Below are 15,591 nucleotides of genomic sequence, written 5' to 3' on the forward strand. Positions count from 1 at the left end.
ATCTGTTTCTTTTTGAAGGCAGCAAAAGAGAGACAGAGGAAGAGGACACAATTTCTATTACGCAGAAGAAGATATAAGGCAGCAACAGCAGTGAGGCATTAACGTTTGTTAAGACAGAATCAAAACCAAGCCCTGTTTGAAAGAGGAAGAGGGTAGAGGTACGCTTTTAATTCACGTATGACAGAGTAGCACATAGGTCCTAAGGCCAGCACTAACTGGAGAACACAAAAGGAAAGTTTAGCCCTTTGCTTATTGTCTGCTCATATGCACGCCTAAAGAAAAGGGAAATCAGCATTTGAATTTGGCCAGCCAGAGAACAAGAAGCAGCCCACTGCAAGGAAAGCGATGAAGACATCTGGCCTCTGCAGCGAGGACACCGTCCTTGTAGACTGGGAGCCAGGAGCAACAGAAGCGTGCTGGAATCCTGCAGGCAGACCACAGCAGCTCCGACCAGGTCCTGTGCAGGCACTAGAGGGAGGACACACTCTTATTTTTATCCCAATGCTGAGGGACCTTATGAGCTGCAAACTAGCAGCTAGACAAATGTTTAGCCATAAGTACCACAATACGAGACTTGCTTTTGGACAACTGGGGATAACCTGATTTATTTTCTAGATCGTCACAATGTGAGCAAATATAAGAAATCTCAATTAACACATGTAGCTGCCCTGGCATACTGGAAACTGTTAATACAAACACACTAAACAGCCACAGAACGTCCAATTACTTAAATGAATGCTTTCCTGTTCCTATAGTCTTCTAGTCTTAAGCCGTATTCATGCGCATGCCATGTTTTCTTTTCAGGAATCTGGAAATACCCCATTCATATAATCAAGAAGGTGGTTTTCTTCTTCCTGAAGTACCACCACCATCTCAACTGACCAGCTTGTGAAAATGGACAATGCACCTGCTGGCACCACATGTCATTCCAGAGACTTTTACCTGGGATGACAGCACATTTATTGTAATAAGCTGCAGTGTTTTGATAAGTAATGCATGTGTCTATTGAACTGATACATATATTTTAAATATTAATGCTATATCCAAGCTAGATGAAAGCATTAGAGAAGACAGAATAAGTGATTTAATAGGGTGGAACATTTAATTCCCTGATGTAAGCTAGCAGCATGTAAAAGGGTAAGTTCAGTACTTGGATAAAGCAACCAGAATGCCTCCTGTTTTCTCTCAAATTTAATTGCTATCACCCATAGGAAGCCAAAACCACTAGCTGGAACTCATTAAATAGTGTGATAAAGCTGAAAGTCTGAGGAGTAAAATGTAAATTCAACATTAATGAAATGGCATTTACTCAACTGTCATCATCGATTACACTTGCCCACCTACACAATGAAGTTACAGAACTAAACACTGTTACAGCTGCTGTCTGCCTCTATTCCTAGAGCAGTAAAAAGAATATTTAACTAAAACCTATCTTCCTACAGGATGTTTTAATTCTGAACAATTAAAAAAAAAAAAAATCTAACATCGCCTTTGGTTTGCTGAACCAGAAGTGAACCACTAGTAAAGAGTTATTGGGTTGAGACTACCTGTCTTCATATTACAGATGTTGGTTATTATGTTTCTTTGCACTTTTTTCAGTCAGTTAAGGTGAAGATAACCAACCAGTAATGATTTGGGTCACCCCCCACTATCTCTTCTCCAAATATGAAAAGTAGCATTTTGCAAGGTTTTCGAAGTTTCCTTGGTATTCTATGACTTATTTAATGTAACTAGCAGATCAGCCAGGTCCTACTATGAGAAAAGCTTATTGAGTTTGCAAACGTTTCCTAACAGGTATCACCTAAGACTCTTGTGCTGTGTGGAATGTGGGGGTCTGTTTCCTTCTAAAATTCAAATACTTGTCATATTAATGTCTGCACGTTACTTTTTAAATCAGATCTCTAGGGAAAAAAAGTGTTTTACAACTCTGCTATAATATCCTTCTATACCTAAAATATTTAAACTCTTCTTCCACAGCCACATCAGCTACAGATTCTTCCTTTATCTAAATTCCTGGATTGGTTTCTAACACCCTTCTGTTCCCACCCCAACCTTTTTTCCTTTTGAAATGAAGGCATTTAGCAGTCTTCATTTATCACTGTGAACAAGTTCAGTAAAAAGCCCTAATGAGAAGGAATCTTAATTATCTTTATTAAGTAATAAATGCATATTTACAACTAAATCAGGAGTTAAAATAATTAATATTGAATACAGTACATAGTGTTAGAAAACAGTTTTCATAGCTTCTAGGAAACAAAAGCCGTTTACAGCTGGCACAATAAAGTTTCCAACTTTTTTCCAACTGTCAGGCTGTTCCTTTGACTCCCGTTTCCTCCAGTAACTGCGTTGCGAATCCTTCCCTTCGTGGCACTCACAGCAGGACTTTCCAGATCTAATTGCCCAGGAAGACATTTTTCTCCACTGTTGCAGTCCTGAAATCTGCTATTTCCAGTCACAATTTCTCCTTTGGTCTGGGTGCTAGCATACCCACCACCCCCTAGAAGCAGTTATCTTCCAGCAGAAACAAACAGAGGGAAACTACGACAGTATTCAACCGTCCACACTTGCTAGCTGTAGCCATGGTTCTAAACAAAGGACAACATCCGTCTTTTCTACGCTCCTTCCAAAAATGTGTTTGCCGGACGCCTGACTTCTGTCTTGCCTCAGCACTCAGCTGCTGCACATTATTTTTGCTCTCCGTTTTAACCACCAAGATTTCTTGAAGCTGGATTAGTCTTCCCTGGGAAGCACCCAGGGTGTCTCGCCCGACCTGTCCCAGATCTCAGGGCCCGGGCACATGACTCTCACAGCAGTCAGATGAGGGACCAAAGGCACCACTCAGCACTTACCTCAAAGCATGCCATTCACAGTTTTATCCCCTGAGGTTTGTTTGCCATTTTGATACTCTTGCTCAGACTGGTCGTGGCAGCTGGAAGGTGGTCCAAGTCACTGTCTGTATCATATTTCAAATACACGACAAGCTTTCGAAGCAGGGAGCCATGCACTGAAGCTCGATCAGGGTGGTTTAAGACTTGCTGGGCTGTAGTACTTGCAGTATCTTCTTAATACCAAGCAAAATTTCCAGCACATCTAATTTTGATGTTATTGAAGTAACAGATTTGGATCTTTGGAGAAGTAACCAATCTTTGAATAAGAAACCTACCACAGCTCTGTCGTACAGACTGGATGTTCCTTTCCCCATAGGAAATTAAATGCTAGAACTTAAGTTGGCAGGACTGAAGTTACAGGTTAGCTATATATGTACTGCAGGTAACATGGACTTACTGAAGCAGTTAACCTTGGAGATTGGGCAGCGAAAGGCTCCTTTCACGGTCTCCAGGATCTACAGATGGCCAGAGAGCAGCAGGGAAGCCAGGACGGAGTGCGCCCCAGGCAAGGCAGCTAACAAAGGGCTGCTGTTTGTCCTGGTGGGAGCAGCAGTGACGGTGCCTTGGGCTGGTGGGAGGGAGAGCATTAGGGGAGGAGCAAGGATTTCTAGATATGACCTACAGAGTAGAGATTTCATACCCTTGTTAGACTTTAGCCTCTATTCACCTTAACAAGGGAGCAAGCTGCTCGTTCAGAAGTTGGTTTTGGTCACTTCTCCAGTGCTGCTAGTCTCAAGATGATGCAGCTTCAGTGTTCCCCCTTCCACACGCACATTTCACTTACAGTGCAATCCTAACACAAAAGTTAACTGTGTTCACAGCTTCCCAAATGACCCAGATTACAATGAGATAATTAACTGCTCATGAACAGCTATTCATTGAAAACCTCTATCACAGTATCTGTTAAGCCATTGAAAACCTTCATTACTGTATCTGTCAAACCTCTGAGAAGAAATTTAAGACTGTTTCTTTAGATCACTTCTCTTTTTGCGACTCTTTGGGACTGTGGTAAAAAAGCTAGGCTTTCTATCAGCTGAACTTGCAAGGTGTTTTCTAAAACCGCAAAAAAAAACCCTCTCCATCTGCCAGTTGAAGCTTCTGATTTGGCCACATGTAATGTGTGAAATAATTATAATTAGCAATGTCAAATCAATTTTTTTAGATAGCATTCATGGCATATTGTCTGTGAAACAGCAGCTCTGCATTTCATATCTGAAACTATATTGTTCCTTTTGGAAGAGCTTCATTTGCTAAAGCCAAGCTCAGTCCACCAAACAATACATTATGAATGCAATAAAGATTTTCTATGCTTTTTATATAAATAGATGTGTATGTTTCCAAGTTCTGAGACATAATTAGTAGCTCTGAAGCAGTTTTACTCTATTCTTAAACTTGTTATAGAATTTATAGTGCAATGTATTTTGTAGTCAGTCATCATTAAATGTTGGCTGTATTAACAATATACTTTCCTATTTTTTTTTCAAAACTTATACCATCATATATTATGAAATAACATAAGAAAATTTAGTCATTCTTGACTCAAAAAACAGACGCTGTCTTTACAAGACAATAAAGCAACACATAATTAAGAATACTTAGACCACATATTGGTACAATGGTGTTGGACAGCTTTATTTATTAACACTAAGCATGATATAAAATTATTCTTGGTTTCTCACACTGATCCAGACATTGTTCATGACCACAGAAAACAAGCAACAGCCTAGTCCAGTATCATAAAAAGGGGGGCAAAAGAGTAATCATAAGGTAATCCTACCTGGATGACTGTCTTTACTTCAGCAGAGTCTTAAGATAGGCATTTTCCAGACTGTGGAGCTGAGAATCTATGGAGCCTGAAGGAAAAAGGAAAGGCTAATAGTAATATGACATTGGTTTTAGTCAGTGTTGGAAATACTATGTATTTTCATGTTTTTATTCTAAATGTTAGGAGCGTAAGTTTGAAGTAGTTAACTTCCCAACAACTGTTTCTCTATGAAGCCCTGCAGAAATAAGAAAAGCCAGAAGAGACTTATTTAAGCCGGGGGAAGAGAGAATTTCAAGTTGCAAATTTGTTCTGCCTCCATGCCTGTCCTAAACAAATTGGTCTTAAAGCAGTAATTATGCAAAATAATGATTTCAAAATGGCTACAGATAAGCTTTATCTAACATAGATATACGTAAGACTTCACAGACATATAATCACATTTTATACGTGAACAATATGCAAGTTCTGGTACAAAACTGTAGGTGTAAGCCTTCTTCCATTGCACTTAATGGGTCCATATTGAAAACCCTTTAAGCACTTGTGACTTCGTGCTTGTAGTAAAGATGCTCATTTCTTTGCTTCATGATAGCTAAGCACTCTGCTATGGAAAGTCAGCAATAACCTCAAAACCATTACTAGCTGTGCAGACTGACATTTAGCAAATGTCTTTTTCAACACTCCACCTGGCATTACGCACTGCCTCCTCCTCGTACTGAACTGAAAACACCTGATGTCTCCTCTTGGCAATAAACTGCAGGAGCAGAAATGGAGCAGCAGACCACAGAACGCACGTAGGGAACAGAACCACGGCAACCTTGTTACATATACGGCAAACGCCTAACAGTCAAAACAGGGTAGAAAACATCAGGACAGGCCTATTCTTTCCGTGTTCGTATGTCACCATCTCTTCTGCATGCTGCAAACTACAACGTCCACATCTCCGATTTCACAGTTCTATTAGTTCTATAGTATAGTTTGTAGTTATAGTTTATGGATTGGTTCAATGATTATTTTTAGATACTGATGTCACTGAGGATGTAAACAATGAATTCATTTCAGGACGTTTTGGTTGCAGGTTTATTACATCACTGACTATACTGTACATGGTTCAAGAACTAAGAAAGCTTCAATTTTTGCTCTTTAAAACTAGCAAACAACTGCCAAGGTTGATTTCTTCTATTAAAATATTCCTTTATTAAAACATGACATACTTTAAGGGGGTACTGTCTAGGCTGGATTTTAACTTCATCTGTTATTTCATATAAGTAACGTAAGAATAGCAATAGTGGGATCACATTAGCCTTCACAGCTGAATGGAAAACCAACAAAACCCAGGATGTTAGCCACAGTAATAAGACGTGATCCCAAGACATTAAATATACTGAAACTCTTTTACATTAGCAGCTCATCTTTTCTCCAGAGCTAACCACTGGGAGATAAGGTTGATTCTACCCATGATTCATAATGTAGACTGATAAACCACTTTCAGGATAAAACCTGGAGCCCTGAAAACTAGTCTGCTTAATGCTATTGCTTAAGAACAGATGGAATTTCTTAGCCTTCCAAAGCAGGGGGGAAATTCAAGTTATGTTAAGCATAATGAACACAGATATTCAAGAACACCAAAGTAAAGTTTTTTGCATCTTCAGCCATGCTGTTTTTGCTTTCTGCCAGTTTTCCCCTAAATGCAAGACTGCTAGATGACATAAAGAGCGTGTCAACTTATCTCCATGATTTATTGCTGTCTTTGGAAACTCCCATGTCCAAGAACTCTACTGAATACCTCATGGTAATGCTCAAAATGGTTCTGTAAAATATGCAAGTGGAGAGTCAGAGCTGTTCTCAGACCTGCCATACAGCCAACATGACATGGGACAGGGCTAGTGGTCTGAACTGTCAAGGGATGTTAAGGATACTGCACTGTAAAAGTTATTTGAAGTGTACCAAGTAATGCTTGCTCCCTGTCTCTCTACTTCCATAATACAGGGCAAGGCACTGTGTTAGATAAGTATGACATCACTTGTGATGTAAACACCCACGATCCACTGAAAGCAGGTATAAATTAATTCTGTTATATTATCGTATTTCTAAGACTAAAATTAGGAAGGGACGAGTTAATATACTGCATCTTTTCCTTAATGAACAAGAAACAGTAGCAACCAGGATGAAAACTTTCCAGGAGATGGGGTCAGGAAGAGTATGTACACCACGGGCTGGGATTAAACTGCCGTAGCACAACTATGTGGGAAGCTTTCATGACTCCTACACATAATTCACGTAGTTCTAGATGGTGAAACTTGCTTAATTCACTGCAACAACTTTGCAAGAGAGACTCTAGAAGACAACTAACAGACACTTTGCTAACAGCAAGACCGGATTTTTTTCCTGCTTTTACTTATTATCATAGCAAGTTCTACAGTAAACCTTAACACACGGGAACCAGTTTAGAGGGAAGATGCTACTGAACTACTTTTTATAGATCCCTTCTGCTCCCTTCCATATGCTTGAGAGAAATGAAAGGCTCACGGGTGCCCAGGTGCTTGCCACATAAAAAGGAGAGATTCAGCACAGGAAAGCAGAACTAAGGCTGGGGTTTCAGCGAAAGGCAACGTTGCAACATCGTAAGAACAGATGGGAGTTGCAGCAGACTCCAACATCTTCGTGAGAAGCACAGTACTCCCACAAGGTACTCAGGAAAGGGCTGGAAGTTGCCACTTAGAAAACATACTTGTGACCGTTTCCTATCAGGAGTCGGGATGTCCTATAAATGTTAACAAAAATGCAAATAAGCATCCAGAGTAATAGTACCTTCATTAGCCTGTTTTCTCTGCCCCTGGTATTGACTTTTATACTGTACTCTTAAAAACTTACAGCTCTAACACCTGCCTGATGCAAAATTTAAATTCCAGATTGCAGGCTACTACATAGAAAACGTTTTATTATAAACACAAAAATGCCACACTAGCTCAGGTTCAAGGTCCATCTAACACAGTATCCTGTCTCTAATAAGGACTGCTGGTGGATGCCTAAAGAAAAGAACAAGAACAGAGTAAACATACAGCAACCCTTCCTTGATGTACTCTGCCAGCTGACAGCAATCTGCAGCTCTGAGACTTCCTCTGTCTCCTTTTAAGTGTACACATGTAAATATAAACACGTTCACATTAAAGTCCAGAGCTACTCCGAGTCTGAAATAATTTAAATCAACTTTTCACCATTTAGGTTACTGCTTTAATCCTTTTCATTCTGATGAATAAACAAGCACAGTTGAAACTGATGAGTCTCATTCATTCATTCCCCAGCTCTAGGAGATTAAATCCCAAAACCTAAACTGCTGCTTTAAGACAGCTTTTAGAAGCTACATGCAATCACCCATTCTGAATAGGAAAAAACTTACTCAATCCAAACAGTGATATCTAGCAAAATCCTAATGTTAATTCTAAGTGAGATTAGAGATTTGATCATTCACATCAATTAGAGTAAACAATACTTTCAGTAAGTGAATAACCTAGTTGTAAATTAACTAAGATCTTTCTGTAAATATGGCCAAGATGTAAATATCCTCCATAAAAGGGACCTGAAGGATGATGATAATACCTCATACCAAAATTCTAATTACTGTATTTTTAAAATGAACACCTACAAAAGATAGGTTTAACAAAAAAAAAAAAACCATGCCTCTTAAAATGGGGCTCTTGATCTAAGTAAACTTAAAATAAGAACTCTGAACCTCACCCCAAAAATCTAACTGTAAAAACACAAACGCTGAATTCAAGTACTGAAGATCACCACACGGTCTAAAGATGTTGGTCGCCACTGTCCAGACTATTCAGTCCCCTTCATAAGGAAGAACTCCAAAAATCACAGAGAGCTCTTGCCCCGAAGTTATTCTACAGATTATTTAGAGGGAAGGAAACGCAAAGATGTGGTGAGCTGTTTAAGAAATCAAACCAAACCAAAGGAAAAGCTCTGGAAATGCAGAAAGGTGGTTTGTTATAAGTACAGATTAAATAAAACAAAGCTAGGAATTCAGAGGTGAAAGTACAAAAGTAGGATGCAAAGGCATCTTCTGCTCTTCCGAGCTCTTACATCAAGCATCATAATTCACGTTCTTCACATGCAACATGCCAAATTAGTAACGCTATTTATTGCTCAACACAGATTAAACGTAGGCATTAACAAAATCAGTAAGGAGGTGGTTTCAGAGGTGAATTCAGTTATTCTGAGCCAATTCATAAAAACGCCTCATGGTACCGATAACCTATAAAGTTTAGAGGTCTCCTGAGGCCGGCTGCATAGTCTGATCTCACTTAATGGCTCGGTCACGTCCATTACTTGCTATAAACGAGCTCTCCGCAACTCCTCCCGACAGCCCGGCAGGTTTTAAAAGCTCGGCGCAGCCCGAGCACCGGCCGCACGAAGCGCGCCTCTCCCCCGCCCTCTCGCCCACCGGGCGGACCGCACCGCACCGCACCGCGCCGTGCTGCCGCCCGCCTCCCGCGGGCGCGGACCGAGACCTCCCCTCACGGTACCGCCGCGGCGGCCAGCGGCCGCGGGAGCCGCCTCAGCCCGAGGGAAGCCCCGGGCGGGCAGCGGGGCGCGGCCCGGGGGGCTCGGCCGGGCGGCGGCTGGGGGCGGGGGCCATCTTGGAAGCGGCGCCCCGCGCAGCGGGTACGGACCCCTCCACACGCACCCCGCGGCCGAGCCCCGCAGCCCGGCACCTGCCCCATCCCCTCACGCTCACCAGCCGCCCCCGCCGCGCTCCCGCCGGCACGGCACGGCACGGCACGGCACGGCACGGCACCGCGCGGCCCCGCCGCGCCCCTCGCAGCCCCCCGCTCGCCCCGACTCCGGCGGAACGCGGGGCCCCCCGCCAGCCCGCGGACTCCCGCGCCCGGCATCGCCGCCCCCCCGCCCCGAGGAGGCGCCTGCGCGCTGCGGGGCCGCGGCTCCTACCTGCGGCCGGGCCTCCGGGGTGGCGGCGGGCGCGCCCCAACCTCCCTCTACCCGCGGAGCCGCGCGTTCCGGCTCCCCATCGCCGCCGCCGCCGCCGCGCTGAGGCCGGGCCGGGCCGGGCGCGCCGGGCCCCTCCCACCGGGCGGGGCTCCGCGGCGCGCGGAGCCCAACGGCCGCTCGCCAGCCCCGCACCCGGCCCCCCGCCCCCCCGCACGGACACACGCCAAGGGCAGGCTCGCGCTCGATTGGCTGGAGGAGGGAGGACCGCGCCAGGCGGGGCGCCGATTGGCCGCGGCCACGGCGGCGGCCCGCCCCGCGGAGGTGGGCGCCGCCGGCTGGCGGGCGCGCGGCGGCGGCGGGCAGCGGCCGTTCGTCCCCCCCCCAGGCGGCCGGGGATCCGGCGGCTCCGTGGCCGTGGCCCTGCCGGGCCCCTCGTGCGCCCGCGTGGTTGTGCCTTCCCGCAGCTGGGAGTCGGGGAATTTCGGCAGCGCGGCAAAAACCGGGGCTGGGGGAGCCCGCCGCGGGAGCCAAGGGGCGGCAGCCTGCCGGGCCCCGCTGTGGCAGCTGCCCACGCAGCGCGGCGGGCGTCCCGCACCAGGGGCGCACCGCGCCCACGGCTCGCCTGTGGTCCGGGCCCTCCTGGGGCTGCGTGTGGCCGGGGACGCCGTGCGGCTCCACGGCGCCGGGTAGTGCGGCGGGCGTTTGGTTCCCCCCCTGCCTCGGAGAGCTCCGGAGCCGCACGCAGGAGATGATAGTTCTCTGGAGTTTGTAGAGGGTGTGCTCAGGGGGGAGACGGGGCAGAAGCGTGAGCCGTCGGGCGGGGGCTGAGGGGTGGACAGGGCTCGGTAGCTGGCAAGGGCGGTGGTGGCTTCAGCAGAAGAACAGGCTGCTGTCCTGTCCGTGCGTGAGGGGATGAGACACGATTCATTCAATGAATCTATTCTTAATGGGTTTATCTTTCACATAATAAAATATTGTAGGGATTCTTCCAGTCTTTTCCAAGTGAAGGAATACGCTGGTGTTACAAATGCGTGTGTTTGCAACAGCGGCGCTGTCTGATGTCCGGAAAGACCAGCGTTCAGTGCACCGGACAGCCGCCTTGCAGAGGTGCAACCCTAGCCGACGCCAGGCTGTACTGGTATTAGTTCTTGGCTAGTCTCAGAATATGTCACTACAGGTGGGTTTGGACAGCTTTAATTCTCTTGTACTTAGTGGGACTTTACTGCATTGTCTTCAAGTAGCATTTTGAGTGAAGTGTTTAATTGTGACAAAAATTCATTGAGATACATAAACCAACTCCAGAAGACTACTAGTTTCTTACAATTTCCTCTCGTTTCTTCAGGCGGGTCTTTTATTACTAGACACATACAGTTGTGTAGTGTGTAATGCAACTGATCTCATTCAACCTCTTCTGACATTTGTTCCTGTTCAATTTAAAATTGTGCGGTTTTGGCACACTATGGGATTACATGATTTCATTTTGTTGTCAGTAATTTTTTGTTTAGATCAGCAAATCATTAACAATTACTTCCTTCTTATCCATATCTTCAAAGACTTGGGACGTGATCCTTCCTTTTGTGATCCATCAGCAGCTGAAGCATTCCTGAAAGGAAACCCGTTGAACATATGTGGTTAGTTTTAGAATAAATTATTCTCAAAGACAGTAGAGTAATTACAATGCCTAGAGATGCTAGACACCTCAAAATGTAGTCCAGTTTCTGGATGAATACATATTTTTTGTGTTTTTTGAGATCATGTTTTAAATATTCATCTCACTTTCCTTTTAAATAAATATTTCACAAGATTAAACAAATGCCAAGCTAATCATTTCCTTCTTTTTAAGCTGAGTACCACCCAAGTACTTTTTCATATCTTAAGACTTAACCTCATTTGGAAAACTAATTAAAAAGAAACAGTTTTGAGTTCTGATACTTTATATGCAAACTTTTAGTTGAGGCCAGGCAGTTGTAGGAGAAACTTAAATTCCCCAGGATGAAAGTGCTGACAGACACTAAGCAACAAACTCCAAAACAAGGCTTCTGGCCAGAAAGATGAATTGCCACTGTACCCATCCAAATATTTATTACCCTTCTTTTCCTATTGTAGGGTTTGGCAAGAGTGAGATGAGCCCTCCATTGGTTTTGAAAAAGGGCGTATTCTCCATGAACCCAAAACAAAGCAACTCCTGTAAGCTGAGCACTCCCACGTGATAGCAAATGAGATGAAACTAAGGAGAGAATGAAGAGCTTTCCACAGGTCAGTGCTTTCTCCAAACCCCATGGAGACAACCATCTCCAGAGGACATTCTCCAACATGACTTTAGTTAAGCACTAAGCATCCCAAGGTCATTAAATGGGATAGCAAAAGATAGCAGGGAGTTAAACTTAGGCAGGTTAGATACCCTTCTCCCTTTAATTTCCTCTCAGGGGTTTCTCTGGTAGAAAAAAAGACAGGAAGAAATAAGACACGTAGGAAGCTGTTGTGACACACTAGTCCCCAAAACACTTCAGACATGACTGATATGGCTGGGGAGTTTTCTTCTGTTTTGCTGACGTGGTTGGAAATCTGCAAAAGCAGCATCCTACATCTCTCTCAGGGGAATGCAGCAGTAGGAAGACATCTCAGCTGGTACCACGTCTGCAGATCACTGTAGGCCCACAGAATCTTCCTGGTTGCCTCTAAAGATCTAGCCGGTCACAAGGTGTTGGCACCTCTCTCTCCAGTTGCTAAGTTGTTGTTAAAGACAGCTAAAACATATTAAATACTTTCCTGAAAATATTTTTCCATGCAGGCAATTGCTGTATCTGGCACAAAGATGTTGTATGATCATTAATGGGAAGTGAAACTGAGCCAGTTTCTCTTCAAAATGTGGCCAGCCCTATGGGACGATTTGAGAACTCCTGCTTTAAATGTGTTTAGTTGTGTCTGTGTAGAGACTGCTTTGGTGTTCTTCACCTCCTGACACCGACACTTTTGCTGTGCATAGCTGAGATTCTTGCATAATTCAACAGAGCCATCTCAGGTGTCTCTCGTTCTGTTCAGAGCATTCCAGCAGTGTTGTCTGGATTTTGGCACACGGCTTGTATCACATTACGTTTACAGAAGAGTTTACCAGACTTGCTTATTTAGAAAATTTCCTAGAGAACAGGGTTGTTTGGGTTTTTTTTCCAAACACATATATTCCAATGGCTCCCAAAATATTTATGACAGCTGCCTCCAGTCAAGTTTTTTATTTCCTTGATTTTAGTCTGATACGAGTATAATCAATATTATTCCTTTTTCTGTGTCAAACTCCAGCATTGTTGGTGCAAGTGAAATAAATAGTTGTAGACATCTTTTTTTTCTCATTCATTTTAAATGCTTGGTGGGGTTTTTATGTTACTCTTTCATCTTCATAGTATTCCAGCAGACAGACTTGTGGCTAGCAGGAAGGACTGGCTGAATGGAACTGGAACCGGCAAAGATCTGTTTCAGTCATTGCAAACTGACGATACTGGAAAATATAATGTTTCAGTCATTGCAAATTGAGGATACTGGAAAATGTAAGAATAGAGTCATTTATTAAAAGCATATTTTTTTCCTCACTTTTTCCTATTGTAATTGCAAAACCTTCTGAAATCTGTTGTTCAGCAAAACTCTGAAGTATATCTAGGTACAATAAATGAATTATGCAAATTATTTTATTGAAAGAACATGCACATTCATGTGTACACATTATTTGCCTGGTCTTCCTATTACAGATGAAGCCTGTAGTAAAGTCGTAGTTTGTTAAGAGCAAAAGAGTGCTCTAGAAACTCCAGATTTCTGACTGATATGGTAGAAATCTGTCATGTTTGTGTAAGGCACATGGAGTTTGAATAGGAATAAATATTAAAATATGTTAAACGTTATTTTTCATTGGTTTAGGTTGTTTTCCTGAGGAAACAGGGCTTATGATATTTTGATGTTCATGAGCAATCTGTCTATGAGTCCCCCTTAGCAGTTTCTGAATTTTTCTAGCTGCATTTAAGGTAATTTTAACTTTCTTCTTTCATTGTATTTATAAAAATCTCAAAATACATCAGTTTTTTTCCCTTCAACTTGTAAACTTTTGCTGTCTATAGAGTTCTCAGTATTTTTCTGTGAGACCACCTTTATGATTTCCTGGTATAGGAGAATTTCTCCTCAGGATCCAGCTATCATAAAGGTACATACATGATGTAGACAGACATCTTCAGGTCTGACCTTTTTATTCTTCTGCATGCTCAATGAGCTTGCCACAGCTGTTTCTGCTGTGCATAAGCTATTTTGAATATTCATACGGTTTTGGTAAATAACCAAGCTCAATTTTGTCCCTTAGCCAAATATCTCTTGTTCTTCTTGCTCGATCTTACAGTTGGTTTTTTTTTGTTCTTCTTGCTCGATCTTACAGTTTTCCTTACCGCAAACCTTCCGCCATTCATACCACCACCTTCTCACAAAGCAGAAACTAAATAAAGTTGATTGAGCAAAAATAAAACAGTTTGTCTCACAACAATTTACCTGTTTAATTGATATTTCAAATTCTGTTTTACTTTGAATTATTTCCTGGATGTCTTCCTCATGATCTTGCTTCCAAACCGTATTAGATAAGCTGTTCTGTAGGTTTCATGCTCTTTCATACAATTTCATGCTACTGATATATATATATATATAAACTTGTCCAATCATCAGGCTACAGTCTGGTTTCCTGAACTTTGCAATACATCCATTAATGCTGCTCCACCCAACTTGAGAAGTTCTGTTGGAGCCTTCTCTGACTTGGAGTCTTCCTGTTCTGAAAAGTTAATTATATTAATTATGAATGCTATTTCAGATTTTAATGGTGGCAGTTCTCCAATCTATATAATTCAATAGTTTTTCATACAATTCCTCATTGTATAATCGGTGTCTGGCCATCCCTTGTTTTTTGTACTAGAATCTCACACTTTAATGATTTATTAATTCTGGTTTGCAGTTAAAACACTTCCATTACTGGCATGCAGAAATCAAACATCTCCCCAGAGTCTTGCTGCCACTTCCTGATCCCTGGCACACCTACTGATATCTCATTTAATCTTGTTTAATGGTTTGGATTTCCTTAACTAAGCCACCTACCACCACCAAACTGTACTGAACCAAAAGCAGACATGTCCTTCATACTTCTTAATATTCATATTATGCTTTAATATAGTGCTTGGAGAGGAGAAGAACACATAGAGTTGGGACTAAGAACAAAAAATGATTGTTTGCAATACTTCTAAACAAAGGTGTACTTATGAGTTAAATGCTGATGTTGAAGTTTCTTATAAAACAACTTCAGGATTTGTGGAGGAGTTGTGAAAGAATTAAAAACATAATGAGTGTGAAGTTTAGGATGTATCATCCCTAATTAGGCATCCACTTTATTTTGCTGAATTCCTGGGAGGGTGAACTGTTTGCATCATGAGGTAGTTAAGATGTCACTGCTTTCTTTATCTTTCCTGGCAGTTACAGAAAACTACTATTATTAATGAATTTGGATGTGGCTGCAAGCCAAGAATGTGCTGTTTCGTGAGTGTGATCCTGATGTGCACTTTAGTCTTCCATTCACAGACCAAGGAGAACCCTGATGCTGAGAGATCAAAGTCAGGAGCTAGGGAGTGTGATACACCAGTCACACGTGTGTTTTTGAATGGCAGACAGAAATATGAAGAAGAACAGAATTTGGTTGGATAAGCAGCTATCATTTCATTTTAATTTGCTGATTGCCTGATCTCATTTCCCTACATTTTCTCCCCTAAACCCTGTCTAATCCCCTCTTGCAGCCGGGAGGCAGAGTGCAGAACACCTGTGCAAACCGGAGCTGAAGCAATGAGCACAACCTGCTGCTCCTTTCCCTTTGGGCAGTGCGTGGCTATGGAATGGAAAACAGATCCCCCTTTGGCTTTATCTTAAGTTATCATCATGTACAGTTGACGGTACCGAGTATAACCTTTAGGGAAT

The 15,591-nt window shown here is 43.0% G+C and overlaps 2 protein-coding genes across 5 annotated transcripts in view; both read right to left on the bottom strand.

Annotated features, from left to right (window-relative positions):
• The window catches only part of MPP7 (MAGUK p55 scaffold protein 7), a 157,261-nt gene extending 147,527 nt beyond the window's left edge, over positions 1-9,734 (bottom strand). For 2 of the 4 annotated variants that reach the window (XM_087777406.1, XM_087777432.1), the window contains exons 1-2: positions 9,610-9,734; positions 4,666-4,741 (exon numbers count right to left, since the gene is read on the bottom strand). The gene's annotated coding sequence lies outside the window, so the exon portion shown is untranslated. Of the gene's footprint in view, positions 1-3,285; positions 3,457-4,665; positions 4,742-9,609 lie in introns of all 4 variants that reach the window. The other 2 variants (XM_087777416.1, XM_087777424.1) reach the window with 2 other exon arrangements.
• A 1,135-nt stretch (positions 9,735-10,869) lies between these two features.
• The window catches only part of LOC104016207 (microtubule nucleation factor SSNA1), a 41,348-nt gene continuing 36,626 nt past the window's right edge, over positions 10,870-15,591 (bottom strand). Inside the window, exon 5 of the transcript XR_015709010.1 lies at positions 10,870-11,212. The gene's annotated coding sequence lies outside the window, so the exon portion shown is untranslated. The remainder of the gene's footprint in view (positions 11,213-15,591) is intronic.

Source organism: Nipponia nippon, unplaced genomic scaffold (assembly GCF_047370975.1).
Source record: "Nipponia nippon isolate SJK-2023a ecotype South Korea unplaced genomic scaffold, ASM4737097v1 scaffold_1, whole genome shotgun sequence".
In the NCBI taxonomy this organism is placed as follows: Eukaryota; Metazoa; Chordata; class Aves; order Pelecaniformes; family Threskiornithidae; genus Nipponia; species Nipponia nippon.